We start from the raw sequence: 20,512 nt of genomic DNA on the forward strand, positions 1-20,512 counted from the left end.
AAGTAGCACTTCCCTCTACTTTATCCTTCTTACAAGCTTAGGGAACACCTATTACCTTTCCAGTGATAAGCGTAATCAGAGTTCACGTGGACTCCTGTTACTTAAGACCAAAATTTCATAGGTGGCCTTCGCTACCCATACACCACTTTCATCCAGAAATGTCCCTAACGATAACACACGGCGATGTTACCAAATCGAACCCAGACAATGCGTTGTGCAACTCCAATCGTCACACGTTTTCCCCGTGTACCTACAGGGCAACAAACAATTCACCATGTGACTTCACTTGCCACAGGCCATCCGACTTCCTACATCCCAGAAGTCTTCAAAAACAACATAGAACGCTACACGACTCAACATAGAATGTTAGTACATAAATCAATATACTCATCCAAACATCCGCAATCAATAATCAATAATAAAAAAAATCGGATATCAATAAGCAATAATCACCGAACTAGCCAATAATAACCATCATTCTGCTACCAGAAAAACTGATCCATCGCGCGTGAAACCCAGGGGAAAAAGAAAAGGTGAATTTTTTACAACTTATCCTTTAAATTTTAAAGGCTGCTGGAAGCCGTGAGTGCCTCCCCGTAGCGGCAGGAGCCGCAGAAGCATTCAGCAGCAGCAGGAGCCGCGGAAGCCCTTCAGCAGCAGCAGGAGCCACAAGGGTCATTTCCTGCGCTGGCGGGAGCCGCGAGTCGGTTCCAGCAGCGGCAGGAGCCGCCAAAACATTTTTCTAAAGTGGCAGAAGCCTCAAGAGCCTTTCTGTAGCGGTAGGAGCCGCGAAAGCCTTTCCCTATGGCGGCAGGAGCCGCGAGTCAACTTCAGCAGCGGCAGGAGCCGCCAATACTATTTTCTAAAGCGGCAGAAGCTCTGAGCCAACCTCAGCAGCGGCAGAAGCCGTGAGAAGTTCCCTAGCGCCAGCAGGAGTATTCACCAGCGTCGGTGGGAGCCTTCCCCAGCGCTGGCGGGAGCCGCGAGCTTTCCCCAGCGTGGCTGATCCTGCGAGCCTTCGCGAGCGGCTGGAGCCGCGAGTCTTCACCAGCGTGGTTAAACCCACAAGTGTTCGCCAGTGCGCTGGAGCCGCGAGCCTTCGCCAGCACGGCTGCACCCGCGAGCCTTTGCCAGTGTGGTTGGAGCTGCGAGCCTTCGCCAGCGCGGCTGAACCCGCGAGCCTTCGCCAGCGCGGCAGGAGACAAGAGTATTCTCTACCACGGCAGAGTGTTATCGCGGCAGGTACCATGTGTGTTGGTTCAAAAATACGTCCAGAGCCACCATTTTTACTTTCCTGAATGCGGTAGAAGCCGGTAGAAGCCACAATTTAATTTAATAACGATTGCGGCCGAAGCCGTTAAAACATCTCCCTAAACGGCCGGAGTTACTACCAGTATCTTTGTTAGAACGATTGCTGCAGTCATAAGACATTGATCTGCCATAGGGGGCTCGGGAACCCTTGTGGGGGATTGTAACAGTGAGGATATATTCTAGTAGGATATAGGCTAGGTTTAGGAGGCAGTGCGCGTGCGCTGGCGGACCGTCGATGTGGCTGCTTCTACTTCTACGCGGCTGAGATCCTGGAGCTGGCCGGCAACGCTGCCCGCGGCAACAAGAAGACCCGCATCATCCCCAGACACCTCCAGCTGGCCATCCAGGGTCCCTTACTGTTTGGAGTGCTGCTCCTGATTCCTGATTCCTGTTGCTCTCCAGCTACTTCGCCGGCCACTTCGCCACGCCTCACGGCCCCCGCTTTGCGGGAGCCGCTCGTAGGCAAAGACTTGGGATTCTGTGGACTTAGCCTCTTGTCCCTCGACGTGCATGAGCACCAACGCGCTTTCTGGAAACCAACAGCTGGTCACTAAGGTCAGAGGCGGGACTGCGAGGACCAGCGTGCTTAGCGGCGCGGATCGGCCGCAGCTGGTCCTCTTCCCGCCCCCTTTACTTGACCTCTCCTTAGACAAGCTGAGGCAGCAACGCGCACGCGGGACGCGCGCGGGGCAAAGGCCGGGGCGTTTAAGGCCGCTCAAGGACGGCAGAGGACGGCCCTGGCCCTGAACCCCGGTATCTTCGTCCTTCATCCGTTGGCAAGGTAGGCGGAACAGTGATTTCCATCTCTTTTATAAACACATAGTGCCTGCCTCCTAGCCCTATCACTTACCGCTTCTGAGAGGCTCCTTCTTGCATCTGGCCCAGCACCACAGATGTCAACTATGCGCAATAGAACTAGAAGCTGTACTAAAAAAGCCATGGCGGTAGCACAAGTGACTGGACCTATAGATCTTTTTATTTCACGGGTGAATGAGACCATCGATAAAAGTATTATATTGCTGGAAAAAAGAGTTTCCTTGGACCTCATGAACGCTAAGCGCTCTTCCTTGGGCTCTCTTGCAAACGCAAATTCACCCTCCCAGCAAGCTTTGATTAATTGTTCCTTATCCCTACCCTTGACCACCGCTGGCGCATTCACAGTTCCGAACGCTGTTGATTTGTCAGTCACCCAATCTGACTTGGATCCGTCTTATGTTGATCTTGAGGCTACCCCAGATCTAGAAGTCTGCCAGACATCTGAAAAGACGAAGCCAAGCCTAGATGGGCAAATGGACAAAGGAACATCTTCTGTACCTATCGACACTGGGGGCAGGGTTACTATTTCTACAAAGGTGGCGTCCAAGACCAAGTCTAAGGAAAAACCCAAAGCTAAAGCCAGGAATCACAACTTGATATCGCCTACCCCGCACCTGGCGTCAGGCATACCCTGCTGGATTGAAAACATGGTAACAGATCTTAAACTGGACCTTGAGGCCACAATAGCAGCGCAAATAAAGCCTTTAATCTCCAAACTTGACAGACTCACGTCGCTAATAACTTCGAAATGGCCTAATAAGATGAATGGGCCTGGGTCTATTCAGTCACAAGGGATTAAAGAAACGCTTCCCAAACCTTCACCTTGCGTCAAGCTCCCTAAAGATACATCTAACAAGGCAAAAATACCATCAGCTACCAAGGATTCAGCCGTATTACACCTGTCCCAAACAGGGAACACTTCTGCTCAATCCCCACCCCTATCTACTCTGAAGGCGGTGGGTCCTACTTCGGCTTTGCAACAATCTGCTGGTGGGAATAAAACTACCAACTTACAAGCAAAAGATCTCACAGGAAAGTCTACTAACCCTGTAGCTCCTCACTCTACAAACAAGCCCGAAGGCTCTAAGCCAAAGCAGGCGCGCTTTAAGTCAATTAGCCTGCCACCGGAAGTCTCTCCTTTTGTGGTTGTGCTGACAGCCGTTCCCCCACTGAAGGAGGGAGTAAAAGAAACCTTTGTAGAGCTAAAAAACAAATGTGCTCAGTGGCTTCAATTACACAAACCTTTACCTAGCAATATGAGTGGTGAAATTCTTACAGTGCGTAGAGGGGACTGAGTGGGCAGGAGTAAGAAAACAATAGCAGGGGATGTAATTACAGTTAACTTTAGGGATATAGGGGCAGCCAGCTACATATGCAATACACCCAATAGTGGTCCTGCTACCCAAATCAATCCACTCCCTTTGTCTTACTTCCTTCCCATGCCGCCAAGACTAAATCCCCATCGGCCTACTTTTCCAACTAACAGAGGGTCTGTGTATCCCCCGCAACATACCACTAAACACTGGCAACAACCACCACAATTCTCATCTTTATTCCCACATCATGTTAGTCTTCAGTGGCAACAACCTTTCCAACACCCACCACCCCTATATCAGGCTGCCCAGCAGTGGCAGCAACCCCTTCAGCCTCCACAATTCGCTAACCATCATTGGCAACAGCCATGGCAGGACTTGCCCCCTTCTTTCGATCCCTCGTATTCACAATTCGCTCATCCAAATAGATACTGTGTGCTAGATGAGGTAGACTGACTCAACTTCATGGAAGGTCCAGACATAAATCTCACTATCACCAATAACGATATGAGGATGTTTCGCCAGCCACATCTCTTCCCATATGTTCTGAATCCCCAACAGAGGCACCCCTAATACCACTTGCCCACATACTTACTAGGGACAGTGCAGACCCACCAAATTCTAAAATTATTACCATCCCCGACGGTGATCCAACACATGGCGAGATAAAAATTCTTAGTTGGAACCTTGCGGGGATCTCTAGGAAATTAGGCCTCCCGGAGTGGAACGTCCTGATTGACGCCCACAAGATTTGTGTATTCCAAGAGACCTGGATCACTGAGCCACTGCACCGTGTCGGGTTTGTCACATTTTTTACACCAGCTGTAAAACCTAAGGCAGGGAAGGGGCGGCCATCAGGGGGGCTTATCATCTGGGTAAGCATTTCGCTCAACTGTCGGATAACCATAAAAAAGGCAGGAAACCCAGATATCCTTGGTATCTCTTTATCGGGCCAATATGGGGGACTACTTGTAGATCTCTACGATGTCTATGTTAGAGGCTCCAAAAATGGGTGCATCTCACCAACAGTAGCGGAACTTGAGGCCCAATTAGGGGACCATAGCGAACCTGGCTATATCATAATAGCAGGAGATTTCAATTGCACATATGAGCCACTCCCCCTAGAAGGAATACCCGATTTAGGAGAAGAGGACAGTAGGTGGGGTATTCCCATCCTCTCTATCCCACCCATTAAGCGCTGGACTCGTAGTGCAATACAGCTTAATGCACTAACATTAGAGTTTGGATTAAGAGCAGCCAATGGCCGCACACGTTCTGATCAGATGGGTGCCCCAACGTTCAACAGAGTTGGTCACTCCACAAGGATAGACTATATTCTGCTGGACCGGGGGCTCTGGAGTTCGGTCATCGATATGGTTGTTATTCCTACCATAGAGAGTGATCATAACTCACTTTCCCTAACCCTAATGAATTCTTGGTCCACCAGAGTGCTGCTAGCACCACCGAGCTGTCCACAGGAGATTACTGTCTCCTCTTGTGGAAGACGCCTTAAGTGGAATAAGATCTTGTGCAATACTAATAAATTGTCCACTATTGAAGATGTGATTAATGGCACACAAGATGTAATCAGCTCCATAGATTTATTTATGGCAGCAGATAAGGTAACAACTATCTACGAAGTAGCCGTAAAAACTATAGGGGACCTTTTCTGGGCAAAAGGGATTATAGGGAAAACCAAACCTCTAACCAAACCCAAAGGTAGACATGATTGGTATTCTGCATCATGCAGAAAGGCCAAGACATGTCTAATTGAGGCAGTTAAAGGGAAGTCCCCCTTATAAATTCAAATAGCTAGAAGGGAATATAAAAAGGTCTTGTGGTTGGCCAAAAGGGAGTGGGAAGATGCCTACTGGTTAACTCTTAAAGAAGCCAGCCTGAAAAAAGATTCTAAATATTTTTGGGACACTATAAGGGCACGTAACAGACCAGACAGTGATCTGCTAATCTGTAACATCTCAAGCCAGGTGTGGGAGGACCACTTCTCCAAACTCTACTCCTGCCATGATGGCTCCAACGGGAGAGGGTCTGCTATATCCCTGCCTACCACAAACTATGCACTCTGCCCCACTGACTTTGATTTTACGCTAAAGGAAGTGGAATACGCAATAAGCTCTATCATTCCACAAAAAGCGGCCGGACCTGATGGGATTCCCGGGGACCTGCTAAAATCCGATAGCACCAAATGGGGCAAATTGATCCACTCCCTTCTTGTTGCTATTTGTAGGGGTGCCCCTATTCCCTCGTCGTGGAAAGGGGCGGAGGTGGTCCCCATCCATAAGAAAGGTTCGAGGGATGACCCATCTAACTATAGGCCGATCAGCTTGTTAGATACCTGCCAAAAAGTTGTCGGCAAAGTCTTGTTACTTAGAATCCTAAATTGGGTAGAAGAAAATAAAATCCTTTCCGACTTCCAGGCAGGTTTTAGAGTGGGTACTGGAACGATTGAGCAGGCATTCAGGCTCATGATGGTATATTGGAAGGTTGTGGTTATAGGCAAGGGCAGTCTTTATCTCGCGTTTATCGATTTAAAGACTGCCTTTGACCTTGTACCTAGGGACCTATTATGGAAAGTACTTGCTGACATGGGGCTGCCACATTATCTACTATCCCTATTAGTCAGACTACACCAGGACAGCTTTGCCCAGGTCAGGTGGGGCCCTGGAGGGGAGAAAACGGGCAGTATTCCGGTCGAGAGAGGAGTCCGCCAGGGATGTGTTCTGGCTCCCACCCTTTTCTCTCTCTACATCAATGGGGTGGTTGAGCATCTCCTCAAACATCCATCTGATGAGCCATCCCTGGCTGGCGAACGTATACCGACCCTCCTCTTCGCGGATGATACGCTTTTAATCTCCAAAACCCCAATGGGACTCCAGAGACTTTTGGATAATTTCCAATAATTTTGTACCAAACGAGGTCTGGTAATAAACACTAACAAAACCAAGTACCTTGTCCTCAATCCACCGAAACAACATGTGCGTTCCCCCTCCCTAAACGCAGAGAAATAATGTCCCTTCCACAAGGCACCCCGACACTTCCTTTATTCATGGACCTTGGCTGTACCCAGATTGGCGAAATCGCGAAATTTCGCCCTTTATTATTATGGGCCCGTATTTGGCGGGTAGAAGAACTAAGCGGATATGCCAGAGGCCTCAAGGAAATCATGTCATCATCAAGCTGGTATAAAATCAAATGGCTAAAAGACATGAAAAGCTTATTAACTAAGTTGGGTCAACTTGAATCATGGCTAAGTAGAACTTCACCCCCAAAGCAAACACTTAAAAAGCTTTATTGGGACTGGATTTGTTCTCAAAGAAACTCTAGCACCTCCCTGGGCAGGCTAACAGAGGATTTTCTGAGGTTCAAAGACTGTCCCAGGCGGGAACTGTACCTGGATGCAATTGGAAAACCCTTTGATAGGGCCTTGTATTTTAGATTTAGAACGGGAACCTTACCACTTAACACCTTTACTAAAAGATGGAAATCCTGTATGGAAATGTCTGAGCTATGCCCATCGTGTCTTGTTAAACCGGAAACATTAGCACATTTTATGTTTGTGTGCGGCGAATATGCTACTCCAAGGAGGGTCTGGCTCAAAAACCTATGCCGTCAGCTGGGGACTAGAAGTCATGATGTGGCAATCAGGATACTTATTTCGGACAGTAGCGTACCCTATGCTTGTGCCCTAGCCAAGTTTCTATCCTGGGCTTGGGCTATCCGAGCCAAAAAGCTAAAACAATCTGTTTAATTCTTTTTTAGAAAAATTTCTTAAACTGAAAATGCTGCCACAATTGTTTAACCTCTAAAACTTAACCAACTAGTTGGCTAGCTTAACTGAACAAACATTTTTTTGAAACTATTGCTCTTTCTAAATGTTGGAACAGAGATATAAAATCTTTTTAAATTTATTACTGTTGTTCTTAACTGTAACTTTTTATACACTGAGCTGCTTTTATGATAATGACTTTTATCGAAATAAAGCTTTTTGACTTTGACTTTGATTTAGAACCAGCTAAAATACATTTAAGACTCAGAATCCTCTACTCTCTTCATTGAATAACCACAAACTCGTAATTTCTGTTAATCAAATATTGGTTTATCTAAATATTTTTTGCAATTAATATTAGCATTTTGGTCAATCAAAGTTTAGAATTTTGTTCAATCAGCACAAATCGTATGACATTTATATTTACCTATTCTTGCTATCTGGATTTTTCCTAATTCATTTGGCTCTGCATAACCGAATTTAGCCGTTAAATTGTCCAAATAAAGCAGGCCAAAGCTCAAAGTCCGAAAGTTCTTTGCTCAGCACGTTACAGTCCCAAAGATCTCAAAAGGACCAGAAATCGTGCAAGCATCTGTCATTGCCTGTAGGGTCGATAGGGGTGTGCAGTCATCGAAAACCGCAGAATGTCAGCCCCTCCCTATTCTACTACCCTTTTTATAATGAAATTCGGGATAACATGAAACATTCTTAGAGTAAGAAAGCAGATGATTGGTTAATTTGAAACGTCCGATTTTCACATCACTTGAGGTTCTCATGGTTTTTGCTGGTTCACTTCCTCTGTCCATGTTGCCCTTATGCAACATTGTAAAAGTTTTGCTTGTATGTCCCAATTGCTCATTTAGACCAGATTTTACTGACTGAAGTTTGGCAGTCTTCCATGTTCCTATCCTTGACCAGGAACACTATGCCTTGAGGTCGCCTGGAGGTCTACGGAGCCATCCGAGTCTGCGCAGTAGGCATCGCGCTCACGAGACGGTGGCCACTTCTGAACTCCATTTCGGACGCCATGTTTTGGTAGGCCCAAATGCCAACTTAAGCGAAACAAACACAAAAGAGTAATTAATACAAAGAAATGAAGATTCTAATGTTAAACCCTCACTAATCCCTTTATGTATTAGTATTTTCCTAGCTTTTAGCGACATTTAAAGCAATAAAACTCACCCTTACGGTTCAAAACGGGAACGCAAACATCACAAAAGCAACATAAATCATGCGATATCCTATTACCACATGTACTACTATTAATATGCGTACATAATGTAGTTATTAGAGTTATTCTGCCATGCAAATAGCAATAAGTCCCACGAGTAATTGATGTTTAATAAAGGTGCAAATACTTGATTAATATAACACAGCAAACTGTTAGTCAAATTTTAATATAAAAGTAGGTTATATAATTAGTATTTTAATGCAAAATAGAGGCGGTATACAACATTTTGCTTTACCTGCTCCATCAATGTACTAATAGTATAACACATTTAAAGGCCTTCTGAACGCTGTGTTGCTGGGACAGGAGCCATAGAATTTACAGCTGCAAAAAAAAAAAAAAAAAACACAAAATATTATTTGTCCTACTTTACAACCATACAGATTTGGAACTCGATTACTAAAAAAACATAAAGGCTGCCTTTCTGTTGTCAGTCATTTGCTGCATCATATCATTATAAATTGCTCAAAATAATGAATGGGAGAATTCTCCACCTATAGCCAACATTCTTTTTCCACATCTGTTTTCTTAGATTATACATTTCCTCTGTTGCTTCAGACCTCACAGATTTTGAAATCTGAAAGCAGGGTCATTTTGAAAGACACAGAATACTCTTTTCAAGGGCTCTGCTGTAATGCACTGGAGTGAATAGTTTTTAGGAGCCGGAAGCTGCTAAATTCAATATGGACATTACTGATCCGTACCTGAGTGGGCGGATAGACAGTCCATAAGATGGGGCATGTAGAGATGTTTACTTTTTGTTCTTTGCACCTTCCTTTCTATCATACACCAGTGCACCCATATTAAGCTGCAAATTATTGAGAGTAATATGTAAAGAAATGCACTCTAACAAAATTACAGCATATAGTGGGCCGAGAACTTGAAAAAAAAGTAATACATCTGTTTCCAGATGCCTCAAACATGGGGGCAGATTTATGACGTTCACAATGTAAAAAAAACACGTGCAGAAGTAGTCCTAGAAACCTGCAGTAGTGGCAGATTTACTGATATAGTCTTGTATAACAGATAAAACTTATTTTTCACCTGTCTTCTTACATTTTCGTCTCATATTGATCTCGTTCTTAGCCTTCTCTTATTTCGTGCCAGCATTTGTCTGGTTACATTTTACCCATTTCTTTTTTTCCTTTTGTCACCCGTGCTTTAACCTTTTTCTTGTTTTGTGCCAGCATTTCTTTCTGATTGCATTCCACGGGTGTTTGCCTTCTGTCTTTTTTGTGCTCTGATTTTGTAATTGTTGCTTGCACACCCTGGCAGTTTTTCTCTGCTCCCGTCCTTCTGTAACCCCATCACTTTTCTCTCCACCACTTCTTACCTGTTCCTCACTGCGTGCCACTCTTATGCAACTCTCTACTCTTACTGCCCCCTGGGCCCCTCCCTCCCCCGCCCACAACCACCTGCTTTGCTCCTCCCCCTTCCCAGGACCTGCTTAGTGGCGGCCACAAAAGGAACGTACAGCGGATGCACACAGCAGTAGAGCTTCAGGGGCAGTAAAGGCACGCCTGGACTAGGCCCAGCACCAGAAACACTAGTCCTCCCCAGACCCACCACTACCCCTATGAATTTCTCCGCGCTCTCAAACTCGGCCACTGCTCGCCGAGCAGCTGCCGCACCGCATCTCACAACACAGACGGAATCTTCACTTACAATTCCTGCCATTTCACATGCATTACCACACCCACTAGTCCAGCACCTGCATAATCACACCAACAGCACCCGCTACCCCACAACTGAACCAACAACTGGTCGATATCATGCATGCGCAACACCCGCTCACCGAGCAAACACACCACGGAGATTTGGGACCTACTGGAAGACGTTTCTCAGACCCCCTTTTCCTAACCGAAACATGGCTGACAGCAGCAGTAACACAAGACATCACCACAGTATTCCCCCCGGGCCACAAGCTTGTCAGACAGGATCACCAACGCAGACCCGTAGAAGGAATCACCGCATTTTCAAATATACTATCAGCTGCAACACCAACTCAGAAACCAGAATCACAAACATGAAAGAACTCATTTTCACACTACAAGTCACAGCCAATTAACATTTAGCAGAACTCTATTCCACTAACCTCAGGAATCTGAGAAAAACATCACCTGCAACATCTCAGACTTTGTTGCCCCACTAGCCATGGACTCCAGTGCCTACATCCTCTGAAGACCTCAACCTTCACCTAGAAGAACTGACCAACCCCAACTAAGCCGCACTCCTCGAAAGCTTCGAAAACTTCGACTCACCCAACACATACTAGACCCCACACACAGCCGGACACATCCTGTATTCCATCTTCAAGTCATTCAACGTCATCACAATCAATACACCGACTCCTGCCACCTATAGTGACCACACCTTCGTCAGCTTCCTAATCAACACTCTTCGCCACAAAAGAACCACCATGACAGGCCCTGACCACCAACACTGGAATAATCTATATGCCTCCGCCCGCCACTAAAAATAACTAGAGCACACAGCCCACTTATCAGGTGACCTAAACTAAGCAAAATTAGCAATTCCTTTGGAGAAAGCTATTGGCCTATACTCTCTTGACAACACACAATACTAAAGAACAAACAAAACAGTTATAGTCATGCAAATGTATCCTCATTATTTTGAAATAACAGTGGTAGGATAAAAACAAGAAATGGTAGGTGATACAGTGCATGTGAATATTAACATTAAGTGATTTTTGGTGCACTTGTGACACAAAGCCAGCAAAAAATATGTTTACACTGTTGACTATTTGGCTAAATCATTTAGGATCAACAAACATTGTTAATAAAAGATATGTTTTTTTTCTCCATATCTAGTTGACAGATCGTCACCTCTCAGGTGACAAAAATAACTTTAACAACTGGATCACTCCATGTGTCAATACCCTGAACCCCAGAAAATAAGCCAGACAGCAAGAACATGAAAGCAGCCAAAATGGTGCATGGAAAAACTCTGAGCTACTAAAGTGCACTGCAAAACACTGAAACACAGGTGGAGAGCAAGCCAGGAAGATTCTGATGAGGAGGTTTTCAAACTCACCCAAAGATGGTACTGCTAGCAAATCCAAGAAACCAAAAATAAAGTCCGAACTGAGATCATTGACAACAGCTCCAACAACAGCAAATACATATTTGCTATTTTTGGCCCCCAAGGACCCTTTGGAGCCAAGGGGACTTCATCCCCCTACCAGCAGTGCACCAGGAGGGGCCTTTGCAGAGTGGTGGAGAAAGAGAGCGTGGCCTCCGAAGTCCCCTCAGCAATCGCGCTCTGTGGGTCTTACTGAAGGTAACAGGAGGGCTTGTTGGCCCTCAAGGACCCCCAGCATCCAAGGGGACTTCATCCCCCAACCCGCACTGCGCAGCTCCCTACGTCCAAAAGCCATTCTGCTCTGCTTTCAGCAAGCAAGAGCAATTTTAATGCTCTCACTTACTGAAAGTGGAGCAGTGTTTGCTAAGGCTTGGCGGGAGCTGTAAAACTCCTGCCAAGCCATAGCAACCAGCTATGTGGGCACCACAGGACATAGCCGGAGTTGGCCCTGGTGGGGGGGGGGGGGGGCGGGGGTGGTGGTCCCCAGGGTCAAACAGGGCTCCAGGAGGGGGTCTTTGCTGCCCCCCTCTATTGGACTACACAGTCCCGGGGAGGTGGTGGTCCCGGAGCTGCGGGGGGCCATGCGGCCTCTCGTTTTTTAGGTCTTACTGAGTCAGCGCATGCGCTGCTCCGCAAGACATTTAGTTAGTGGCTTTTGGAAATGCTTCCAAAGGCTGTTGCCGGCCACCAGCTTTCGGTTACGCGCACAAGCACGTGCGCCTCGCTCCACCTCTGCAATCAACGCTGCTGCGTGCGCGTATCCCTCGCGTGCTGAGCACAGAGCGCGTCATCGCGATCACTTTCGCTTTCACAGCGATCGCGATGACTTTCGCTTTTCTCTTTTTGGAAAAAATTTGTTTTAGTAGAGGCTTGTCCCAGAAACTATAGTATGACTGACCATGTCTGTGCCCATCGCTGTCCCCGCCATGAGCTGGGACTGGAAACAGCTTCCGATTTGAAGAGTGAAAATCCTTGATTTTATTCGCATGTAGTGACACCTGTGGATGGAATGCAGTGAGATAGGGTTACTCTGAGGCTGCTCTGCATAGAGTCTGTGCCATTGCCGCCCCATCTGCACCTTTATCCTTTGTGTCACTCCTTTCATAGTCCCCAAGATGCCTCGAACATCAGACATTCAGACAGCTCAGCGAGTTAACATTTGTTATGTGATGTTACATAAATTTATAGAGTGCAATGGTTTCCCGAAGGTGTCATGGCGCTTCGCTCAAACAGCCGTGAAAGCATAGTAAGAGTTAAGATAGTCAGTTCATTATGCTGTATATTTACTAATGAGGTTCTTGAGATGTCACATGTTGGATGATAGTTTCACATCAAAACAAAGCTTTAACCATGAAAGATTATAGTTTGTCTTTGGAAAGAAAACTTTATTCAACACACATTTTTCCCTTTGTGATGTTTGCGTGAAGGGCTTTCTCAAGGCTTAAATTAAGAGCCATAGTGGGGCTGCAGGGAGTCATAAAGTGGCGTTTTCAACAAATGTAAGAAATGAGTTTCCTAATTCTGCATGAAAGCTGTGTAAAAGAGTTCCATGGAGTGTCTCACTATTAGTGTGGGTGTGGCAGTGGATTTCAATTGGAATCTTGTCTCCGGTGCACGATATAGATTAACATCTAGATCTTGTGCCACGCATTCCATACAGAGTCTAATGCTTAGCTCAGAATTGATGGATTTGTCAAAGTTAAAAATTCTCTGAGTCTCTGCTAGTTTTTTGAGTTGTAGATTACCGGTATCATTTCTTAAAAGGTGGTCGTTTTTCTTTACAGATTGAGTGCAGCTTAAGTTTATAAGGCTTGGAGGACATTTTTAGGTGAGGTGAGCGTGGTCACGGTCAGTTTACCTCACCTAAAGTCACCTTCCCAGCTGTTGAAAAACACTAAAAAGAAATAGGTAAGTGTCGAAAATCAGAATGCACTATGCAAATGCCAATGATATGACACAATGTTAACACAAATTGCAGACTTGCGGTAAAGTCCCTGATGTTGTGCTGCACTCCAGCACTATTGGTGGCCAGGATGATCATTGTGTAGCACTTGAACATAAATACCTTTAAATGCTCTATTGCTGACAGGCTAGTAAGTTCCAAACATCCTCCTTTTTTCTTCTTACACTACAGACACCAGCATTGGATCTTTTCTACTTCATCCTTTCCTGTTACCTTTAATCTCTTCAGGTTGTTAGAGTCTTGACACCAAAGATGTTCCCCACTTCGTGACACTGTTCAGTGACACAGTGCAGCAAGGGCTAATCCATGATCCCTTTAAAAATACAATCATGACTCCTCTACTCATAACCGCTCAAGCCTCGCCCCCCACCAACGTGGCCCAGGACCCTCGTCCGCTGAGTGGATCATCACCACAAAAGCAAAGAAGACTTATCATCGAAAAGGTTGTGCTGGTGCAGCTAAAAGCTTCTACTGCTGACAGCCAGTTTAATCTTCTTGTCATGCGCCATCTTATCAGTTATGCTTTTATGTAAAATATAATAACTTAATACCAGTCTTATTTAGAATTTGGTAGACAGGATATCTGCCACACATGTGCCATGTCTGTGACGGAGTATCCCATCCAAGGATACACATTCCTGTCCAAATGAAGAGCAGGGGAGAGGAGTTATTAGGTATACACGTTTGCACTCTCCCTATTCAATATCACTAACACAAATGACAAATTTGTCCCTCATTCAGGCTCTCAAGTGAGATCACTATATCCTGTGTGTGGGATATTGCCTTATTTCTGGATACTTTGATATCTCAATTTTGTAGGCAGGACTTGAAGGCTATTTATAACAAGCATTGGCATAGCCAATAGGTCTCGCCTTTGGGACCTTATAAGTGTTTAGTTATCCAGCACAATATCCTTGGTGCAACAACATCAACTGTTGTATGGCTAAACACTTATAAGGTACCAAAGGCGAGATCTATTGGCTATGCCAATGCTTGTAATTATAAAGAGTTGTCCCTGGGGAGAGGCGGTCCCTGGGGCTGTGGGGGTCTTCAGGGGCCCTCCACACTAACTTTTTATGAGGTGGTGGTCCCCGGGGCATAATAATCCCCAGGAGGGCTGCCTCATTTGCCCCGCTCCTTAACTTATATATACAATGCCCCCGGGTCTGGCCCATCCGAGGTTCCCTTAATAATGAAGCGCTGGAGCGCGCGCTTCGTGGGTTTTTTTCCACCGGGATTTGCGCATCCAGCGCTGCTCCCAACAATTATTTTCTTTTTAATGGATTTGGGCACTACGGCATACATGTGGGTCCCCCCAGAAGCCCTGGGGGTCAGGGTGTTTCTACCCTGCCCCCTTTTCTTTTTTTTTAACGTTTTTTCCCTGTGGCTCGGTTAACTGAGTCACAAGATGGCTGCCTACACTTCCTGGTCTGAAGTGTTACCAATCAATCAGATCTCAGCACGAGATCGGATGGGGTTGCGGATACTCCGCGTCCCTTTATATAAGACTAGAAATTTTTTAAATAACTCAGTAACTACTGAACGGATTTACACCATTTCCGGACCAACAGCTACCTTTCTGCCAAATATGGTGTGATTTCGTTCAGCAGTTCGAGCTGTAGCCGTGTCTAAAGTTCCTATGGAAGTTAACATAGGGAAAACGCGTTTTGGGACCCCTTATTATATCAAGCCCACTTGACAAATCACCCTGAAATTTTCAAGACAGCAATTGAAGTGAGTGGCAAACTAGTTTTGAAAATTTTGTGAGGATTCATCAAACGACACCAAAGTTATTGGCAGATGAAAAAAAGCTCTTCCTATGGAAACTACATCCTAACTATAACTACCTACTGACAACCGCCATGTGTGTGCAGAATATTTCCAGAATAGCTACAAAATATCACACATCCGCCCTTTACTGAAGAAAACAATTTAGGACCCGCTGAACACTGACAACTACAGACCCATTACAAATGGGCCTTTCCTGGGCAAACTGATAGAAAGAGCAAAGTTTGCCCAGATGTCACAATTCATTGAAGAGAATGACATACTCTCAGACTTCCAAACAGGATTCCGTCCAGGAAGAGGCACTGAACCTGCCCTCCTTGCCATCTTGGATGACCTGAAGAATATAGTTGACCGCAGCGGGGTTGCTGCGCTACTCCTCTTGGACCTCTCGGCTGCCTTTGACACAGACACTCTGAAACACAGACTCTATGAAGCCGGCATAGAGGGAACTGCTCTAGACTGGATCACGTCCTACCTTCGAAACAGAACTAATGTCATCCATACCCCACCTTTCTCGTCCAAACCATACTCCACAAAAGCAGGGGTCCCTCAAGGTTCTATCATCTCGCCCATGCTTTTCAACATCTACATGAAGTCATTACCGGTACTGATCAATCAATTTCCCCTCACTTGCTATAATTATGCAGATGACACGCAAATACTCCTTCAACTGGATTGCCCCAAAGACATTGAAAAATGCCCAATTTTCAGTTGTCTCAAAGCCGTGGATCAGTGGATGACTTGGAGCAATCTCAAATTGAATGCTTCAAAAATGGAAATACTCACGTGTGGCGATTGGAAACATTACGACCCACTTGCCACCTGGCCTGATGTACTGGGATCACCACCTAAATTATCAAAGGAAGTAAGAAACCTCAGAATAATCATGGACTCCAAGCTGTTGATAAATGCCCAAGTGGACAAACTAGCAAAATCAAGCTATGTTATTATAAAAACGATGCGACAAATTTTCCCTCATTTGGGATTTTCACACAAGGTCCAAGCTACCATCTCCTTTGTTCTGACCAAATTCGATTACGCCAATAGCTTCTACCACGGATCACCTTTAACGACCATAAAAAGACTAGAACGGATTCAGAACTCATCTGCCAGACTACTCTTGCATATCAAACTGCGAGACCACATCTCACCTGCCTTGAAAGCCCTGCATTGGTTACCAGTTGCCAGAAGATCCACGTTCAAGCTACTTTGCATCACCCACAAAGCAATATATGGGATGGGACCGCTCTTCATCAGGAATAAAATCACCAAACACATTCAACAAAGGAACCTACGCCCTAAAGGGGCATCTCGCCTCAAAATCCCAAGATACAAGAAAAACAAGCATTTACAATGCAATGGTCTCGGCATTGTCAAAGTTAGAGCTATTGGTATTGCTCTTGACATTGCTTTGACATTGACTTAACAGATGTTAATGCAGTGATAACAAGCGTTCAAGAATTAACCTGGTTTAATCTGAAATACTCTTTAGCATATTTTACGTGACGTTTGCTGCATTATTAACATGACGAATATTTTGATAAACGATGCTTGCTTTGGCTCCTAGACACAAGCCAGACCTGCTCGCCCGATGAACTTCATGGCTCACCTCTAAAAAGGTACGCTTATTTACTCTTTTATTTTACGCAGATATCGTTACAGTTGGCAAAATAAACAACGCCCTACAAACTACGCAACTAAACACTACGACCATTAAACGTCCCCGAACACACAAAGCTGCATTCGACTTCTGCCGCAAATATTGAAGTGCGAGTGTTATTATTGTGAGGTGAGTTCAGAAATGATCCCGCTGTTTGCTGTGAAGATAAGAGCAGGGCCAAGTCCGCAGTCCGTCCTATGAGCAGCTTAATATTCACGCTTCACATGAGAAAGAGATCCGTCATCCGCCGACGAGCACCGTGACACGCCCGGAATCACTGCACGGACAGCTGGTAGACCTGATCCTCGCTATATGAGAGTATTTTGCAAACATTGGAGGAATGTGGCGTAAAGGCCAGAGCTGCTGACCTTGGCGCTAGGGAGCCAGGTACGGCATGAGCTCAACTTCCTGTGATTCTGGGCAAATCACTAAATCTCCCCGTGCCTTCCAAAAGTGAATGCGTCCTTGTGTAACGGAACGAACTGGAGCTCACATAAAGCGCTTGAATGCTTTCATGTCGAAAGAAGGCGTCTATGGATTGTTACATCATCCCAGCCATAAATCTGACCTCTCTAATCTGTTAGGACACTGCCCGCGAATACTATGACGGGCTCCGCTCTCTTTTTCCACTGTCTCCGCCCGTCAATAACAGCCTGTCCAACCCTGAACCATGGCAGAGGGCAGCTCTAAGACGCAAGAATGCACACAAAGCGCTACTCACACCGAGGCTGGCCAGCCCGGTCTGGGCGCCAACCCTTGGTTTGCAATGACGCCGTTCGCTGGCAGCGAGCACAGAGCGAGAAGGCTGCTCCCTGCAGGCACCGGGGTGATGTTGTGTCTGCTCCTCGCTGCCTCCTGCCTGTGTGCATACATCCGGCACACCGCATGGACACCCAGGCGATACAACCCTCCCCAAGAGTGCGGCCCCGCCCCCTCCTTGCCAACGGATGAGCAGCAGCAATAAGCAGGAGAGATGGTGCACCTGGTCGCAGTCTGCAGGGACAGCGAGGAGAAGTTCCCTCTGTTCATCGAGGACACCCTGACGGCGAGTGATAGCGAGGGCAAGAGTGGGTGACCCGTGGTGCAAAGGTAGCTTGCCGACTTTGTAACCAAGAAACAGCGCGTCATTTTCGGATTGGGGGGCGTGTTTTTGTTTCTCTCCTCTTGCCATTGGCTGGAATGTTTACATTCCAGAGGAGAGAAAGAATCGAAAAAACACGCCCCCGAATCCGGAAAAGACGGGGCTTAAACGGACAGACGCCCCTCTCCTCCAATGGCTGGCCTCCGTTTAGGAAGCCAGCCAATGGAGAAGAGGGGCGGGTTCAAGCCCCGTACTGAAATCATTAAATCTCGCGAGCGAGACTGCGAGAGGCATTGGTCCTTTAAAATAGAGGAACATGTATACAGCGTACAGGAGGGTAGCCCATTGGCAAGGTACCTTGAATGCAAAGTGGATATGGGGATTGAGAAGTACTTTGACTTCAGTCATCCGGAACTGAAACACTCTTTACATATAACACTTAGACTGGTTACCTTTTCCAGCTAGGGAACACATAGTGAGATGTGAAAGGTACCGGCAAGGTAATGATCGCTGTGACTGTACTTTTGGTGTAAAAGACACTGTTAAACACTTTTTGCTATTTTCCACCAAATTTGACCAGGTCTGTAAACAATGGTTACTCTCTTTATTCAAGCTTTATGGTGGTACTCAGTCTGTATTAGACGGCCTGACACTCTGTCTAAGGACAGATAAGCAAATACATTTTAGCTTGGTGTCCTGTGTCCTTCTATTTTATGGGTAATATGGCCGAAAATCAAGCGTTTGGAGCGGTCGGCTTAAAGCAGGCGAGGCATGCTACGGGTAGTATTATACTGTTCCAGGATAGATGAATAAGTATTTTTTTTATCCTTGGGCTCTTCTATGCATGTTGGCATGGTTGTAAGCCAAGTATTTGGGGTGGGGTTTGGTAACTTAGACTAGGCCTAGTGTACTATTGGTCGGATAACGTGAGAGAGGTAACCCCGATAATGCATGACATCTAATAGTTTTGTCAGGTGGCTTGCTTTGAAGTAAAAGTTGTTATACTTGACTCCCATACAGTACCGGTCTCGGCTACTAATATGTGTGCAATAGATGAGGTTCTATATTGTCAAATATTAATTTGATTTGACCGGCATGCCGTGAATTGTATGGGAGTGTTTGTTTCCAACAAAGAAGGGATTTTAGGATGGTTATTAACAAGGAAGTAACGACTCCACTATCATTTTAAGACATTAAATAAGAGTATTGTGTTCTCTCCTACTTTTGTAGAAAACGTCTTTAATTAAGGAATTGGTAACCCAAGTTGTGTCAAGGGGGGAAGTTTACAATGAATAACACCCGACTGTTACTAACTTGTGGGCTCTGAATCATTTAGCTATCTGAAGTGTACCATTGTACAGCAAAAATGTCAAAGCAGATAAAGGGCAATTAAAAAAAGAACGAATTGTTACCTTTTATACAGTAAGAGATGATCATGTTTTATTAGTTAGCTGTAAAAGCTTATAATTAGTATGTTGGTTTCATTCTTTAGTTCCGTTATGCACATTATATACATTCTTTATAGAAGGGATTGTGTATGGAGGGTTTTTATGTATTGCTTTATATTATTCATTATGCAATGAAATGGTAAATTTGATCTGTAAGGCATTTTATATTGTTTTTCTGATGACAATAAATACATTGCTTGACTGATTGAAAATAACAAGGGGGTTTATATCAGCTCCTTAGATAGATAGGACTAGCAGCAAGAAAGACAACAGATTATAAAACAACAACGATTCAGAAACAGTTTCAGGAGAGGGTATTGAGGGATGAATTCAGCAAATAAAAGGAACAGAGCAGGCTGTAAGCGGGGCGGGGGGTGCAAGAGGTAAATGGTAGGTGATTGGGGTTCACAGAGTAACTACAGCCATTAGGTTTGTGTAAGTAATGGGGAGACAAGACCGGGTTTTTGGTCATGGTAGAAGATGAGACGGGTACTAGCGTGAGATCAAGAAGGGGAAATATCGAGGGTAACACCTTGAGTTGAGAGGATGCAAGAGTGGAGATAAGTTTCTATAGCGAGCGATGGCTAAGGGACTGGAGGAGACTAGGACAGGAGGAAAAGCGAGTATAGGGTGAACCACGGAACCATGGGGAGGCTAAGGAAGTGTTGAAAGAAAACCAAGGTAAATGGAGAAACAGCAAGGGTCCCTGAAAGATATTAGCTCAGATAGAGTTTAAACGCCTACTTTTTTAGTACTTTGCAGCGTTAGACAGGGCCTTAAGAACATCTGAGGTCACGTCCTACTGACTTCCCATTGGAGAGAACTGACATGCAGGGTCAATTAGATTTTTTAGATTGCACTGCAAAACGGGAGAAATGTTCCATTGTGCCAGCAATCTGACAGGCGCGGGTTCTGCACATCTGTAGTTACCCCAGAATTCCTTAAGTGAAACCAGCACGGTTCTTTGCCTTCTACGTGTCTCCAATTCAAGCTAAACCCTTGCGCACGTTCGCAGCCC

At 45.5% G+C, this 20,512-nt stretch overlaps 1 protein-coding gene across 1 annotated transcript in view; it reads left to right on the top strand.

The window, feature by feature from the left end:
• Positions 1-20,512, top strand: part of NPHS1 (NPHS1 adhesion molecule, nephrin) — a 526,308-nt gene that overhangs the window by 102,144 nt on the left and 403,652 nt on the right. The gene's annotated exons all lie outside the window — the stretch shown is intronic.

This window comes from Triturus cristatus, chromosome 7 (assembly GCF_964204655.1).
Source record: "Triturus cristatus chromosome 7, aTriCri1.1, whole genome shotgun sequence".
Lineage (NCBI taxonomy): Eukaryota > Metazoa > Chordata > Amphibia > Caudata > Salamandridae > Triturus > Triturus cristatus.